Source organism: Budorcas taxicolor, chromosome 25 (assembly GCF_023091745.1).
Source record: "Budorcas taxicolor isolate Tak-1 chromosome 25, Takin1.1, whole genome shotgun sequence".
Taxonomy (NCBI): Eukaryota; Metazoa; Chordata; class Mammalia; order Artiodactyla; family Bovidae; genus Budorcas; species Budorcas taxicolor.
Window position 1 is genome coordinate 44,601,026 of NC_068934.1, and position 14,811 is coordinate 44,615,836.

Consider the following 14,811-nt stretch of genomic DNA (forward strand, 5'->3'; position numbering starts at 1 on the left):
TCTCCTTTCAGTTCTGTTGGTTTTGGCTTCATGCATCCAGGAACTCTTACTGAGTACCTACAGTTAGGATTTTTATGTTTTCTTGAAATAACCCCTTTGTAATTATACAATGTCTCTCTTTATACCTACCTGGTAATATTCTTTATTTCAAACAAAGCTATGGCACTCAGCCACCAGGTCAAATGACCAACACCATGGCTCCAGGGGAGCCCTTCCTTCCCCTCCATCTCTACCTTAGATGTAAGTCCACACCTCAAAAATTACTGAGATTAAGTACCCTACTCCCAAGGAATGGTGGATCTCAAAACAGAAATAAAGCTGAATAGCGGAGAAAATCAAGGTTCTCTGCTTTGACAGCAGCAATGTGACTGCTGCACAGAAGGATACTGTTTAATGTCAGAGACTGACTCCACTCTAGTCCTTCTATGAGGCAGCCAACCCCATAGCATCTCCTTCTCGGTCGGGGGGAGGGAGAGGTGCAGGAGGGATCAATCCCTTTCGGAGTACTAATCCCTGGACCATCAGGGAATTCCCAGCATCTTCTTTCTCTACTTCTAAATTACTTTTTCCAGAACCCCCACATTCTCTTGCACACCCTCCACCAGCCAGATCCTTTATGATCTGCCCAGAAAAGTCCCTGCTCTCTCCTTGATCCCTCTGTCTCTGAGGACCTCAGAAGTCTCTTGGCTGTCACAAGGAAGAAACTCTGCATGGGCAGCTCCTCTCCAGTCCCCGTTAGCTATTCCAAACATTTACCTCCTTTTTAAAGCCTCCAGGGGCTTCCCTGGAAGTCCAGTGGTCAAGACCCTGTGCTTCCAGTGCAGGGGGCACAGGTTCAATCCCTGGTTAGGAAATGAAGATCCCACATGTTGTGTGGTACGACCAAAACGGGAAAAAATTGAAAGCTTCTACATCCATCCACCTGCTGCATCCAACAGGACCTGGGTGGCTTCCTGCTCCCTCCAGAAATAGAGACCTAGGAGGAGGTTCTCACACCTCAGGAGAACTCAGCAGAGCCAAAGCCCCACGATGTCGTAAGATAAATCTGCAGTCTTTGATTCAATAAAGTGTATTTTAGCATCTATTTATTGTATACTTACTCTGCTGGCCCTTTATGTTCAACACTGATTTATTTCTCACAAACACCAATTGAAGGAGGTTTGGTTATTCACATTTTTTAGATCAGGAAATTGAGGTTCAGAGAAGTTAAATTACTCACCCAATCATATAGCTAATAGGTGGCAGAGTAAGGATTCTTTCTGGAACATTAGGTTTATTCAATAGTATGTTAAAACACTTTTATGATCGACCTCATTTCTTTAAACTTTAACATAAAGTAAATAAAGAAATAGCGATGTAAAATAAATCCTACTCATAAAGTAATATTGAAAGACTTGAAGGTAATATTGAAAGTGTATTATTCATTACACTAAATGTGAGAGACCGGATGCTTGCAATAAAAGACAAACTGTCAGATCAGGTTAGAAAAACCAAACCAGCCAAATAATACAGTAGTAAAATCATCAGACTTTCTAAGAGACCAGAACTTAATGATTCCAACCACTAAAAAGAAAGGATGATGTAAGGATGATGATGTAACCTGATGGTAACCTAACAATGGCTACAACGGCGATCATATGATAATATATAAAATACCAAATTAACATGCTGTACACCTTAAATTTCCACAGTATTCTCTGTCAAATGTATTTCTCCTTCTTTGGTAGGTTTTTATTTTTTTAACACTTATTTCTTTGGCTGCGCCAGGTCTTAGTTGCCACATGCAGGATCATTAGTTGTGGTAGGTGAACACTTCATTGCAGCATCTGCGATCTAGTTCCCTGATCAGGGATTGAACCCTGGTTCCCTCCAATGAGAGAGGGAAGTCTTTCTTAGCCACTGAACCTATAAAATTTTATTAAAGTATAGTTGATTTGCAATGTTGCGTTCAGTTCAGTTCAGTTCAGTCAGTCGTGTCCAACTCTTTGAGACCCCATGAACTGCAGCACACCAGGCCTCCCTGTCCATCACCAACTCTCTCAGAGTTCACTTAAACTCACGTCCATCAAGTCAGTGATGCCATCCAACCATCTCATCCTCTGTCGTCTCCTTCTCCTCCTGCCCCCAATCCCTCCCAGCATCAGAGTCTTTTCCAATGAGTCAACTCTTTGCATGAGGTAGCCAAAGTATTGGAGTTTCAGCTTTAGCATCATTCCTTCCGAAGAAATCCCAGGGCTGATCTCCTTCAGAATGGACTGGTTGGATCTCCTTGTAGTCCAAGGGACTGTCAAGAGTCTTCTCCAACACCACAGTTCAAAAGCATCAATTCTTCGGCGCTCAGCTTTCTTCACAGTCCAACTCTCACATCCATACATGACCACTGGAAAAACCATAGCCTTGACTAGACGGACCTTTGTTGGCAAAGTAATGTCTCTGCTTTTCAATATGCTATCTAGGTCGGTCATAACCCTCCTTCCAAGGAGTAAGCATCTTTTAATTTCGTGGCTGCAATCACCATCTGCAGTGATTTTGGAGCCCAGAAAAGTAAAGTCTGACACTGTTTCCACTGTTTCCCCATCTATTTTCCGTGGAGTGATGGAACCGGATGCCATGATCTTAGTTTTCTGAATATTGAGCTTTAAGTCAACTTCTTCTTTTTTTTTTTTTAAGTCAACTTTTTCATTCTCCACTTTCACTTTCATCAAGAGGCTTTTTAGTTCCTCTTCACTTTCTGCCATAAGGGTGGTGTCATCTGCACATCTGAGGTTATTGATATTTCTCCTGGCAATCTTGATTCTAGCTTGTGCTTCTTCTAGCCCAGCGTTTCTCATGATGTACTCTGCATATAAGTTAAATAAGCAGGGTGACAATATACAGCCTTGACGTACTCCTTTTCCTATTTGGAACCAGCCTGTTGTTCCATGTCCAGTTCTAACTGTTGCTTCCTGACCTGCATATAGATTTCTCAAGAGGCAGGTCAGGTGGTCTGGTATTCTCATCTCTTTCAGCATTTTCCATAGTTTATTGTGATCCACACAGTCAAAGGCTTTAGCATAGTCAATAAACCACTGGAGAAGGAAATGGCAAACCACTTCAGTATTCTTGCCTTGAGAACCCCATGAACAGTATGAAAGGCAAAATGATAGTATACTGAAAGAGGAACTCCCCAAGTCGGTAGGTGCTGAATATGCTACTGGAAATCAGTGGAGAAATAACTCCAGAAAGAATGAAAGTATGGAGCCAAAGCAAAAACAATACCCAGTTGTGGATGTGACTGGTGATAGAAGCAAGGTCCGATGCTGTAAAGAGCAATATTGCATAGGAATCTGAAATGTTAGGTCCATGAATCAAGGCACACTGGAAGTGGTCAAACAGGAGATGGCAAGAGTGAACATCGACATTCTAGGAATCAACGAACTAAAATGGACTGGAATGGGTGAATTTAACTCAGATGACCATTATATCTACTACTGCGGGCAGGAATCCCTCAGAAGAAATGGAGTAGCCATCATGGTCAACAAAAAAGTCCCAAATGCAGTACTTGGATGCAGTCTCAAAAACCACAGAATGATCTCTGTTCATTTCCAAGGCAAACCATTCAATATCACAGTAATCCAAGTCTATGCCCCGACCAGTAACACTGAAGAAGCTGAAGTTGAACAGTTCTATGAAGACCTACAAGACCTTTTAGAACTAACACCCAAAAAAGATGTCCTTTTCATTATAGGAGACTGGAATGCAAAAGTAGGAAGTCAAGAATCACCTGGAGTAACAGGCAAATTTGGCCTTGGAATGCGAAATGAAGCAGGGCAAAGGCGAATAGAGTTTTGCCAAGAGAATGCACTGGTCATAGCAAACACCCTCTTTCAACAACACAAGAGAAGACTCTACACATGGACATCACCAGATGGTCAATACCAAAATCAGATTGATTATATTCTTTGCAGCCAAAGATGGAGAAGCTCTATACAGTCAGCAAAAAACAAGACCAGGAGCTGACTGTGGCTCAGATCATGAACTCCTTATTGCCAAATTCAGACTTAAACTGAAGAAAGTAGGGAAAACCACTAGACCATTCAGGTATGACCTAAATGTTATGTTAGTTTCAGGTAAATATATTTCAATTAAAAAAAAAAAAAGACAGACCTACCAAAAGCACTGTGATATTGGCATAACAACAGATACATGGACTAATGGTACAGAGTCAAGACCCCAGAAGTAAACCCTCACGTTTATGGTCAATAGATTTTTTTTATACAAAGTTAAAAGCACATTGTTTTTCCTTCCTGACTACTTGCCCAGTCTCCATCTCATTGAGAGAGACAAGCTTCATCTAAATTATTTCATCTGATTGATGACTGTCATTTATAACTTTATTGCTACTTCTGTCTCGGGTATTTCTTTGAAAAAGGTGTGTGGATTCATTACATATTCTAATGTATTGTCTATAGATTATGAGATAAAGTCAAGCATATATCAGCTGATAGTTTTTGTTGACCTGTCTTTATACTTAGAAATGTCTCTTCATAGTAGGCTTCCCTGGTGGCTCAGGTGGTAAAGAGTCTGCCTGAAATGCAGGAGACCTGTGTTGGATCTCTGGGTCAGAAAGATTCCCTGCAGAAGGAAACGGCAACCCACTCCAGTATTCTTGCCTGGAAAATTTCATGGACAGAGGAGCTGGCTGACTATAGTCCATGGGACCTGACTGAGCAATAGAATCAGACACAACTGAGTGACTATCACTCAGTCACACAATTTTAGACAGGAGTGCCAGGACTATTCAAAGGGGAAAGGACAGTCTTTCAGCAAATAGTACTGGAAAACAGGATATTCACATGCAAAAGAACAAAGTTGGACCTTTTACCTTATACTATATCCAAAAATTAACTCAAAATGAATCAAAGATAAATCTAAATTTAGCAAGAAAAGCACAGATCAATATGAACAATCACATTTTTCAATATCATATTGAAAGACATGCTTTAAAATGGAACAAAAAGAAAGCTATCCTAGAGTTTTGGATGGTTAGACATAATAGCATAAAATGATCGCTTGTCCCCAAAATTAGTATATACATTTAATGCAATTTAAATTAGCGTTCTACATTTTTTTTGGCTATGTAGCATGTGGGATCTTTGTCCCTAAGCAGGGATTGAACCCAGACCCCCCTGCAGTGGAAGCTCAGAGTCTTAACCACTGGACAGTCAGGGAAGTCCCTAAGTTTCCTCTTTTAATAGCTTTAAATGATTCTAATGGCTTATCTCAAATAATACAAGTCTGGGATTAGTGAAAATATACAAAAAAGAATCGTGAAGGGGCCTCACTTTTCAAGAAAGGAGCCACTATAAGAAAGGAGCCACTATAAGAACATCATAATCACAGCAATTTGGTATTGGAAAGAATTAGACCAGCAGATTTATGCAGCCGAATTAAGAATATAGAGTTGGGTTCCTATCTATTTTAGGATTTAATATATGACACATGTGGAGTGTCAATTTAGCAGAAAGGGGCTGTACTAAGTAATGGGAGGTGCCAGCAGAAAGTTCACTACCCATCCAGAAGAAAATGCAATTGGGCCTATCTCTTATGCTAGTCTCCAAAATATAAATTCCAGAAGGATCTAACTCTTAAATGTAATAAATTTGTTGTTGTTGTTGTGTTCAGTTACTAAGTCGTGTCCAACTCTTTGGGACCCCATGGACTGCAGCACACCAGGCTTTCTTGTCCTTTACAATCTCCCCAAGTTTGCTCAGATTCATGTCCATTGAGTGATGCTTTCTAACCATCTCATCCTCTGACCCCCTCTTCTCCTTTTCTTACAAGATTTTTATTATGTTTTTTGTTAACATAATAAAAATCTTGTAAGAAAATTTAAAAAATGAGAAGACTCTCTTAACCAAGACTGGAAACCTAGAAGTCATGATGGGAAGAATAGGCATATTTGACTCAATTAAAAATGTAAATATATGAATGCCAAAAGATGCTGGAGATGAAACAAAGAAACAGAGAACAGATTTAGAAAAAAATATTTATAGTTACATCTCTGGCAGTCCAGTGGTTAAGATTCCACTGGTTAACTGGAGTGGTTAAGTCCAGTGGTTAAGTTTCCAATGCAAAGGGGCGTGGTTTCAATCCCTGGTCAGGGAACAAAGATTCCACCTGCAGTGCAGTGCAGTGTGGTCAATAAAACATTTTTTTTTTTTAAAAGAAAGAAAAATATTTACAAAGCAGAAGACAAGAGCATCTTACTGTATATGTGTATGTGTTAGTTGCTCAATTGTGTCTGACTCTTTGCAAACCCATGGATGGTAGCCCGCCAGGCTCCTCTGTCCATGGAATTTTCCAGGCAAGAATACTGGAGTGGTAGCCATTCCCTTCTCCAGGGGATCTTCCTGACCCAGGATCAAACCCCGGTCTCCTGCACTGCAGGAGGATTCGTTACCCTCTGAGCCACTAGGGGCCCAGCAGCTTACTATTGCCCTACAAATCAAGGACAAAGAACTTGATGGAAAAATGAACTGAGCCTGTAAAGAGGCAGTTCACAGAAGGAAAATTCCAAATGGCAAAGGAAAAGATGATTAAACTGAAAGGTTGGGAAATGCAAATTAAAATGATACAATTCTGCTGCTTTGCTAACTAGTCTGACAAAAATTTAGAAGAACTTTAGCATCTGTTGGCTGAAGATGATACAGGAAAACAGAAATTTCCATGCATTCTTTTGTGGAAATGAGATATGTTACTTAAAAAAAAGCACTCAGCTAATATTTAGCAAAACGCGAAATTCTCGTATCTTTCAACCCAGCAATTCCAACCCTTAGACACTATGAAAGATTTATTGCAGCAATATTCATATTGGCATACAACCAAGACCAAAGCAAGAACCTACAGGTAGCTGAATTCCACTTGTAGGACATTATAGCCATTAAAAAAGAGTGAATTAGAGCAATATCAGTTGACTTGAAGAAAGTTCCACGAAGTATTGCTGAGTGAGAAAAGTGCAAAGGTGCATTTGGTACAACACTTCTAGTAATCAGAAAAGAAAACAAAACCCACATCCTGTAATGTACATTTGCACACATTTATAATTATATATAGATTTATTCTTGATTATGAGTATTGATAAAATATGAGGGGATACATAGCAGAGTGTTAATCTGGGTTATGCGGGGGTGTTGGTGGGAAATACGGGTGAAGTGAGGGAGAAGTCAAGCAAAAAGGACAAAGGAAAATTTAGACTGTTATAAAAAATATATACTATGACCATGTATTCACTGGGATCTCCAGAACCAATAGTAGATATGGATATATATTCATATTTTTATATTTGCATGGGCTTCCCTGGTGGCTCAGATGGTAAAGAATCTGCCTGTGATGCAGGAGACCTGGGTTCAGGCCCCGGCTCAGGAAGATCCCCTAGAGAAGAGAATGGCAACTCACTCCAGTATTCTTGCCTGGAAAATTCCATGGACAGAGAAGTCTGGCGGGCTGTAGTCCATGGGGTCATGGAGAGCTGGACACGACTGAGCAACTAACATTTGCACATTTTTTCACTTCATATTTTATTATATATATTTCTCTTCCTCTGTCTCTCTGGTAAGGAATTGGTTCACATGATACGGGAGGCTGGGACATCCCACCATCTGCTGTCTGCAAGCTGCAGGCCCAGGAAAGCCAGTGGCCTAGTTCTAGTCCAAATCTGAAGGTCTGAGAACCAACGGTGAAAGTTCTGGTCTGAGGGTGAAGACTGATGTTCCAGCTCACACAGTCAGACAGAGCCAGTTCTCCTCTTCTGCCATTTTGTTCTATTCTGGCCCAACGGATTGAAGGAGACTCCCCAGCCGCCGCCCCCGCCCCCAGCACAGTGAGGAGAGCCCTCTTCTTTACTAGGTCTGTTGATTCAAATGCTAATCTCATCCAGAAACACCTTCACAGACACACCCAGAAATAAGGTTTCATCAAATATCTAGGTGCCCTGTGATTCAGTCAAGATGACACATAAAATTAACCATCAAAGATCATATATGCATTTATGTAAAATTTGAGATAAGCAATACATCTGAAAAAATTTTCAAACTAAAAAATCTGCCCTCCATTGGAGTGATCACACCCTAGGGGCAAGGAGCTGGGTGTTTATCCTCCTTCTCCCATCAGTTACTGGCTGAGAAGTAGCTTCTGGAGGTGTTCATTTCCAGCATTCCCTATGCACGGGCTGGATACCCTCCTGTGGTCCCAGGAAGTCTCTGTCAGAGCTGCAGGCATATGCAGTGAGAGGCCTTCCCTGTGCACAGAGAATATGGAGGGGAGGGAGAGGAGCAAAGCAGCGTTTCCTCCAGATATGTTGCAGTTTTGCAACGGCAGGCATAAGTGGGATATTGAGAACACTGAACCATGCTATTTGTGGATAAGACCTACTGATTTTTGGATGCTCACGATGTACTGAAATGGTACCTAACCTGCATGGGCATCATCTGTAGGTGTAACCATCTTTACCCCTGTGATAGGGCAAGGAGTATCTCTCCAGTGCTTCCGCACAGAAACTCTTCTAAAGAGGTGGAATGTAGATGGGGCCCCTGTGCTGGTGACATGTAGAATGGAAGGCAGGTGCCATCTTGAAGAAGATTGCTCCACCTGACCAGAGGCCCATTTCCCCTAGCACTTTATTCACACCCTTCAAGCCAAATCCCTGAGGCTGATGTAGAAGTGTGGGCCTTTCTCTCTGCTAGCTACTTTGTATGTGGCCAATAAAGGATGGTGACACTGCAGGAGATAAACAGGACTTTCCAATGTTTGTGTCTAATCAGAGAATAGAAATCTTTTTAAGAAAAAAAAGTTCATTTCACATGAAATAAAAATTTTGAGCGGCTTCCCTGACAGTCCGGTGGTTAAGACTCCGTGCTACCATTGTAAGGCGGTACAGGTTCAATTCCCGGCTGGAGAACTAAGATACCACAAGTGGTGGGACATGGTGAAAAAAAAAAAAGTGTTTTTGAAAAGCCTTCACAAGCCCTCCATCTTCAGGAGAGTGTTCTAGGCAGAGCTCAAGTTAACCTACAGCTTGGAAGACCGCCCGGCCCGCCAAAGTGTGTTTATTCGAACAAATAGAGTAAGCACCAATTAATTCTATCTGACAACAATGAAAGTCCACTCTGCCAAAGTAGAATAAGAAAATTTCAGATAAACTTTAAGATGGCACACTTCAGGATCTCCTGCTTGCCAGCCAGTGCTGCTGTAGCCACTTAGACCATGCCCCCAGTCTCTCTGCTGAGGTGGGGGATCTGGGTCCCAGGGTCTCTGCCCTACTGGCTCTGAATTTCCTGGAGCTAGGCTGCCAAGGTTTGGATAGTGGGTTGGAAGGAAGGACCTGTGTTTGAATGATGTCTCTGCTAATGCTTGGCTCTGTGGCTTGGTTGAGTCCTCAGATTTCTGAGCCTTCGTGGTTCACCTGTTAAATGGGTACAGCACCTAACCTGAGGGGGATGTCAGGATCAGATTCATTCCTCCAGGAAGTGTTCACTGACAGTCTCTTTTGTACGGGCACCTGGCTGGCTCTAGGAAAATAGGGATGGATGATGCAGAAACAGCCCCTGGCCCCATGAAGGCTGAGTTAGAGGAAGCCAGGAGGGAAGTAGATGTCATTGGTTGACAAGTAACTGGGGCTATGAGGTCTGGAGGTCTTCCTGAAGGAAGAGGCATCTGATCTGAGAAAGCATGATGGAGGGGGAGACAGAAAGAGCAGGGAGTGGCCTAAGAGAGAGCTTGATGGGGGAAAGGATAGAGTCCAGGACATGGTTTGAAAGGCAACGGTCCTTATTACTGTGTCTCCAGCTCTAGAGGGTGAGTCTCTCTTCCTTCTTCCCTCTCTCTCTCTTATTCTTTCTGTTATCGTCTCTCTCTCTCTTCCCCTTCCCCATGGATGATCCTGCTAAAACGATGTTACTCTTTACAGTATTTTCCTCAATACTCCATAGGTTTCAAATAAAAATGATGGAAAAAAATAAAAATGACTGAACATATGTACCAAAAGTTTCTGAGATTTCTGTAAAAAAAGATATAATAATAATTCAAACATGTATTATTATGAACCAATATATCATAAGACTATGTCAATGACAAATAAAAATAATCTCTACCTGATTCAGACCTCTGACAATAGAAAAAAGAAAAAAAGAAAAGGAAATAAACACATTAAATGCAAGTTAGAAGCCAATGATGGAGAAATAATACTGGAAACATTTAACATTTAGAATTACTATTCTTAAAATAAAAAGATAAAACATACAAAGTTGATAACTGTTTCATAACAAATATTTCAGATGGAAAATATTTTCTTTCATTTTGCTTCGATCTTGGTCAAATTGTTGAATGGGTGTCCACAAGCATCTTCAACTAGGGAGTACACATTCCTTTGTAAAAGCTCACTTCCTTAATCAGGAAAATGTTTTGTCTACTAGTCCTGATTTTGGTTTCGCCGTTGAAATCAATACTGTTAATTCAGATAAGTTTCTGGTTCCCTGTTGGAGTATTATATAACATCCACATCTTTTTTTTTTTTCTCTCTCTCTCTCATCTTGAAGTAGTCACAAAGCATTGTAGCCTACCATGAATATTTAAAATACCAGGCTACTGTGAACACTGTTGGGTCGTATTTGAATAAGGTAATATTTGGGTCTTCCAGCAAGATTAGCAGAACTACACAAAATCCCTTGGTGAAATGACCAAATTAAGAACTTATTTTACTTCCAAAAGGTGTTATTTCTTGAATACTATTCACAAAATTTGTATAAAGAATGCAAGCCTATAAATTTATTCATTTATATTTTAGTTGCCAGAATGACTTATTCATATGGAAAATTGTTCAACCTTAAAAAGGAATGAAATTCTGATACATGCTACAACATGGGCACATTTTAAAAACATTATTCTAAGTGAAATAGTGTGTGTGTGTGTGTGTGTGTGTGTGTGTGTGTGTGCACGCGCGCGCGCTCAGTTGTTTTCAACTCTTTGTGACTCCATGGACTGTGGCCAGCCAGGCTCCTCCATCCATGGAATTTTCCAGGCAAGAATACTGGAGTGGGTTGTCATTTCCTCCTCCAGAGGATCTTCCCAACCCAGGGATTTAACCCAAGTCTCTTGTGTCCCCTGCACTGGCAAGAGGATTCTTTACCACTAGCGCCCCCTCTTAGCAGTCTGACTGCAAGGAGATCCAACCAGTCCATCCTAAAGGAAATCAGTCCTGAATATTCATTGGAAAGACTGATGGTAAAGCTGAAACTCCAATGCTTTGGCCACCTGATGCGAGGAGTCAACTCACTGGAAAAGACCCTGATGTGGGAAAGATTGAAGGCGGGAGGAGAAGGGGACAACAGAGGGTGAGATGGTTGGATGGCATCATCCACTCAATGGACGTGGGTTTGAGTAAACTTTGGGAGTTGGTGGACAGGGAGGTCTGGCATGCTGCAGTCCATGGGGTCACAAAGTGTTGGACATGACTGAGCGACTGAACTGAACTGAGCGCCACCTGGGAAGCCCAAGCCATATGCAAAAGGACAGATATTCTATGATCTGACTTGTATGAGGCACCTAGAGAAGTGAGATTCTTAGACAGAGAAAGCAGAAAAGTGGCAATCAGGGTCTGGGAAGGGGGCACTGGGGAGTTAGTGTTTAGTGAGTACAGAGTTTATGTTGAGGAGGGTGAAGAGATTTGGAGATGGAAAGTTGAGATGGTTGCACAACAAAGTGAATGACAATGTCACTACTGCACACTCAAAAATGGTTAAAATGGTAAATTTTATGTGATGTGTATTTTACCATAACTTAACAAAAAATGACTCACTGCTATTAGCTAGGACCATGAACCATGACTCACATATGGCAATAGCTATTAATACAAGAAGCAAGACTGACTTCATCATGATGACTTCTCGCTTTCATAGTCCTATTTCTGCTTTTTGTTTTTTACCTAACATTGGTGAGTTCTTCTGAAGCAGAATCATTAAGCCTTAACTGTTGAGGGAGAGTTATAATACCTTTTTTTTTCCTGATTTTTTTTTCAGAATCAAGTCCAGCCATAAAATTTGTGGGGCCTGATACAAAATGAAAATGCAGGGCCTCGTGTTCAAAAATTATTAAGAATTTTCAAGATGTCAGCGACAGAGCATTAAACTAAGTGCAGGACCCTTCTAAGCTCTAGGCCCTGGTTGCACGGGTCTTACACCCATGAAGTCAGCCCTTCTCAGGATTTAGCAAACACAAATTTCCTGAGAAATGCGAAGAAGGCATTCCCCTTGGAGACAGGGGGTGTGAAAGCAGAGCATGTGGCCCAGTGACTGCAGCAAGCATTGGGCTGCCGTGAGGGGAATCCTCTTAGAAACAAAGCCAAGACCCTGAGCAGGTGTGTGAAGGCGCCATCTTTGAGTCACAGTGTCGACCAGTCTTGGAGCTGCTCCACCTCCAGGGAGGTGTGAACTCCAGTTTATTTGAAGCTTATTCTTTTGTTTCCTGTTATTTATAATGCATGCACATCTTGTCTCTTTTTTTATATAATTTATTTATTTTTGGTTGTGCAGGCTCTTTGTTGCTGCGCATGCCACTTTCTCTAGCTCGGGTGAGCGCGACTACTTTTCATTGCCGTGCACAGGTTTCTCACTGGAGTGGCTTCTTTTGTTGGGGAGCGTGGGCTTCCCTCGTAGCTCAGTTGGTAAAGCTGATAAAGAATCTGCCTGTAATGCAGGAGCCCCTGGTTTGATTCCTGATTTGGGAAGATCCCCTGGAGAAGGGAACAGCTACCCACTCCAGCATTCTGGCCTGGAGAATTCCATGGACTGTATAGTCCATGGGGTCACAAAGAGTCAGACATGACCGAGTGACTTTAACATGGGCTTTAGGCACACAAGCTTCAGTAGTTGCAGCACGCAGGCTCAGTAGTTGTGACACGCAGGCTTTAGTGGGATCTTCCCAGAGCAGGGATCGAACCTGTGTCAAATCACTCTGCACTGGCAGGTGGATTCCCATCCACTGTGCCACCAGGAAAGTCCTGATGCATGTCTTAAAGAAAGGCCCTTTCTCATCTGTGCAGCCCCCTCTGGTTCCCCTCTAATCACTCTCCTTAAAAAAAAAAAAACTCATAAAAAAATTTTTTTTTCCTTCCAAACGTTATCTTTTCATGCAAACTCAAATGGGCTGCTTCCATTTCCTTGGCCCCTACACAGCCTGACTTTCTCCCACCCCCACCTCTGCAGAAGGAGCCCCCCGAAGTCTGGAATGACCAGCCAAACGCCCAGCCCAGCTGGTATTTTCCTATCCTTGCTACCATCCACGCTGAGGAGTCCCAGACCCAACTGGCAACCTAGGAACCCCTGGCAAGCACCCTTTACCCCTACATTTTTGTTTTTGTCTGTTTGCTTTAATGCTTAAGTAATTTTTTTCCATTTATTTATTTTTTGTCTGCGCAGCTTGTGATATCTTAGTTCCCTGACCAGGAACTGAATTCAGGCCCTCAGTACTGAGGGCAGAGCCCTAACTACTGGACCACCAGGGAGGTCCCAATTTCTTATTTTTAAAGTTCCAACCTACTGAGAAATTAACACCTTGTCAATCTAGAACAACTGGCAGTCATTCCTCATGCACTTCAGTAAGTCCCCTAGCTGGTAGAAGAAGGTTTATGCTATAGCACCTCCTCTCCCATGGCCGCAAACCAGCTTCCACGACGGGCCCCTGCTGCCCTTGGTCCTTGCCTCATCCCCACCAACACTCACTTTTCCTACTCCCAAAAGTACAGCTCATGGCAACCTTTTAAAGAAAGTGTTTTAATGGGTGTCCCAGCAAATGCACTTAAAAAAAAGCCCCCTCTGAAAACCAGAGCTAATGAAAATGAATTGTGTTCATGGATTTTTTTTTTTTTTTAAGCCTTCTCTGGGTCAAAAAGGTATCGTTCTGAATACTTGAGTTTTGTCTCATGTGCTTGTTTTTTTTTTAGATCTCCTGAGATCTCAAGGAGAGCTCAAGCCCATTTTCCTCAATGAGAGAGCCTCTGAGCTCGGTGGGGCTCAGCTTCCTGGCCCCTTCCTGCCTTGGATTCTTTCCCGCGAACCAGTCGTTGCTTCCATGACACTGTGACAGGGAATGTTCCACAAAGGCCATGAGCTGGATCACAGCCCACCTGCTATGACAACTCTGTGCTGGAAAACACATGAGCCAGAGAGCTCTTACCCGGAAGAAACATCTTCAGCTCTCAAGATCACAAGACAGAAAACAATAAAATTCTGTAAAGCAATTATCCTTCAATTAATAAATAAATTAGAAAACAATCTCTCGCACATCGTTAGTGCAGTTTAGAGGAAGTGTTTCTTTACTCCCACTGTGAATTCAGCCAGCATTTCGATGGGTCTGGATCTTATAAGCACAACCATAGCACATGGGTTTGGAAAACCGATGTCTGTGTTCCTCTCTTCCAAAGAGACTATGGAATAAGGGTTCTCATTCTTCAGGATCCGAGGCACCCAGAGATCCGGGGCCCAGGAGGGCTGCCAGCCCCTGCCTTCTTGTGCCTGCCAGGCCTTCTTTCTCACCACACTGTAGGCCATACCTTAGTCTGCAGCCACCGTCAGTCCTTGCCCCTGCAGCAGCAAGAACCTTCTAGCTACACTCAGGCTGCTACTCATATCCTGTTTCCAGAAGTATCATTTCCTCAGCCATCTTTTGAACCTTTAATCAGGGACATTATGTTCTTTCTTTGTTTTTAACTTTTCATGTTGGAGTACAGTTGACTAACAATGTTGTGTTAATTTCAGGTGGACAGCAAAGTGGCTCAGT